Genomic DNA, 3,828 nt, shown 5'->3' on the forward strand with positions numbered 1-3,828 from the left:
AATGGAACTTACGTAATCAATGTTTACAATTTTCATGTGAGTGTGTCTTATGCAGATAGAAGGTAGATTAAATGCTTCTATTCTATGTGCATTTATAGTTCAAAATTGGGGGATTTGTAGTCTATATAAACAATACTTTACAATTACCTAAACAGAGCTATCTATTGACAAAATGATGGAACTACACATTTTATTGTGAAATTAAGGCTGTTAATACATTGCTATTTTCTGAAAAAATAATACTTGATGGGTAAAAATGGATTTCACTTTTGGAGTCGGCATGCTGAAATTATTTGGAGACAACAGTCATCTGCGAGTCATCCAAACCCATACAGGCCTGTGAAAATATCCAAGCTCTTAAGGATCAGGAGGCGTAATGCATGATATGGCTATGCCAACTTAAGTGGAGGGTATTCAAGGGCAGAGATAGCTATTTGACTTTGGCCTCGCGAAGCCCGGCCTCCGAGCTGAAGGTCGAACTCCGGCCTCACACGGCCTCATCCTCCGAACTCCAACTCGGCCTCGGCTTCAGCCTTGCAAGGCTCCTGGAGGCTGAGGCCGGACCTCATGAGGCCCGACCTCCGGAGGCTGGACATCTCTGTTCAAGGGTAGCAACTTCCATAAACGTCATCTAACCGTATCTTGGATCTAAATGGCAAGTTATCATAGACTGTTGCTTAATACCTATATTAAGTTTAGAATAATTCTGCTGTGCGTGTTAAGGGATCATTCTTATATTTTCAGCATTTCAAAGAGAGAGAGAGAGAGAGAGAGAGAGAGAGAGAGAGAGAGAGAGAAGAGCAAGAAGAATGTTTTCAATGACCAAAACTGTTTTTCCTGACTTGCTTAAACGAGTAATCTATTTCAGTTGAAATTGGTAAACCGTGGTTCTGGTATATCTATAGTTTATTTTCAAAGACATTTCCAGACGTGATTTCGTCTGTAAGTAAAATGCATTTTTAAGAATGCGATGGATGTAAATCCACATTATGTCAAATAACATTCCCTGACATTCCTAGGGACCAGAATAAGAGCTGGACATAATGTGGATTTACATTGATCGCAGTTGACAGGGATATGCTAGAGAGGGTGTGGACAGAGTTGGAATTTTGATTAGATGTTGTACAGTGGGATCCATGACTATTACCGTGCAAATTGTCCATCACCATGTTCGTGCACTTTATTTCACCCAATCAGAGCTTCAAGAATTAAAAGAAAGCTCAAAACAAACTGTTGACAACTCCTGCACCAGCATACATAAAATCCATCGCTCAAAAACACACAGAACGTAAGAGAAAAATTAATGAAAATAGTCATGGACAATTTGCACGGTAATACTCATGGATCCCACTGTACCTGCATTTCTGAGACAATGTAAAAAGAATATTGAAATTTTTTTTTTAAAATGGACGCACCTATATGATGAATGAGTCAATGTGCATAGGCATATGTCATTTACGAATGTATTTGTTTCTTGTGTTGATTTATGTAACTAAAAATGTTTATGTATTCAAAATGTATGCTGGGCAGAATCATCCAAATGTAAACGTGCAGTGCAATCCACAGCATGAGAATTGTATTTGATGATTGTCACCATCTTTCATTGTGATAAATTTTTCCTGGGGTATGTAATTAGTTATTTCTGATAATTTCCCCCACTTAATTTGAATAACAAAGTAGATGATTGATTTCTTGAACAGTTTGGTAGAATTACATAACTCTGAGAATGTAGTAAACAAGAATTGTACTTTTATCTACTTTTTATACTTGCTTTCATGTCTCTACTCTTTCTGTCTTTCATATATTTTCACTAAGTCGATACTTATCCTACAACAATTTACTTATATTATTTTACCTTGTGCTACCATCTATCTTTCCATCCCGTGTTCTGTTTCCACTATGAAATATCTGGATAGGAACAACTTAAAAAACTCCATTGATTTAACATTATCAATTACAAGTTTTGATTGTAGTAATTCAAGAGGGTAAAGCTGAACACATTGTTTCGAAATGTCCTGTGCATGCAGCGAAACGAGATATTGTAAACAAAGAGTAATGAAAATTAGTGTGAATATTCCAATAAATTTGGTTTCGTTATTGTATAGAACAGATATTGCTATGGATATACATTGTACAGTGGGATCCATGAGTATTATCGTGCAAATTGTCCATCACCATGTTCGTGCAGTTTATTTGACCCAATAAGAGCTTCAAGAATTAAAAGAAAACTCAAAACAAGCTGTTGACAGCTTCTGCACCAGCATACATAAATATCCATCGCTTAAAAACACATACGATGTATGATGAAAATAGTCAGGGACGTCGTTAGGGAGGAAGAGGCAATCGGGGGCACTGGCCCCGGCAAACGTCCACGTGGCCCCGGGAAACTGTTCTGTATTTGCTGGAAATTTTACTTTCATGACAAATATTGTAAAATAATTCTTCAGTAAATTTTGCTTGCAGTTTGAAACACTTCTTCAATTTTCAGTAGCACGAACCCAAGCAAGGCATTTCATTCTTATTTCCCTCTGTCTTGCTTGTTGAACACAAACTGATATATTGGGAGGGGATGCAGTTAATGGTTTTGTGGTCCGCCCCGCTCAGGGAAATCTGAGACCTATTGAAAATGCACTTTTCCTCCCTGCTGCACACCAGATCCAGGATCCCTCTAAAACCCGCACTTTCTCTTCATCTGGCCCTGCACTGCACTGGCTCCATGGGCGCCGAAAGGACGATACAAACAGGAAGATTTAGCTACGGGTGGCTAGAACAGTCTGGGTTAATTATTCTATGGTTCAGAAAAGATATCCCCATGCGTTTCAAATTCCAAGAACAGAATTCTATTGTTTGTCCCTTTTTCGGCGCGGGAATGGATGACATAGCGGTTCTTCTCACATGCACTCAACCCTCCTGCTAATGACCTGCCCTGCAAGGAGGGAAAGGCCAATTTCTGAAAATTCGGAGAAACATTGAACCGGTCGGTTCATCTGTTGATTTGGTGGACAGTTGATATCTGTCAGATAGTTTGAAGTAGGATTTGTGGTGCGAGCGGTGGTAAACTTATGTAAACGCGAGAAGACAGCATCACGAAGTGTTTGTAATCTCGTTTTCCTACATCGCGAGTAAAATGTCGAATGACAGACAAGCTGCCAGATTGTCTTCCTCTGGAAATAATGGATCAGGATCGACTAATCGACCAAATATCCAACATATTGGCATTCTAAAAGAGAGTCTGACTACCACACAAGACCCTGGGTTCGATTCCCAGGGTGGTTGATCTCATGTATAATGAAGAATAAACCACGTTTCAATTACGGAAGGAAATTAGGCATGTAGCAATTGTTTTTACAGCCCTCTGCATGCTCTATAAGTATTATGTTACAAAATTTGTATATATTTCTGACTTTATGTGATTTTTCTTCATTTAGCTTCCACCTGCAAATGCGGAAGGTGCTGCTGCTTAGGTGGCTAGGTTGGCTAGACATACAAATATAATTAATCCCTAGTCATACAGCGAATAATACTTATAATATGATCATGAGTTATGGAGAAACAAATAACTTATCAAGCATTTTCTGTTTCTATTTGTTGTGCAGTGGTTAACAAGGTGCATTACGATGCCAGGGGTCCTGGGTTCGAACCCCGGACTGGGCGTGTGTTCTTTAGATGGTCCTCTCATCAATTTCACATCACTCATTGTCATCTTCATCTTCACGATTAGCCAAAAAGTGTCAGAAAAGAGAAGTAAAATAAACCAAATCAATCATGTATATATTTCTATATTACGCCGCTTTTCTACCTCTTGGGTTAAATGCGACGATGAGGATG

The sequence above is a fragment of the Lepisma saccharinum genome, unplaced genomic scaffold (assembly GCF_977018435.1).
Source record: "Lepisma saccharinum unplaced genomic scaffold, izLepSacc3.1 HAP1_SCAFFOLD_383, whole genome shotgun sequence".
NCBI classification, from domain to species: domain Eukaryota; kingdom Metazoa; phylum Arthropoda; class Insecta; order Zygentoma; family Lepismatidae; genus Lepisma; species Lepisma saccharinum.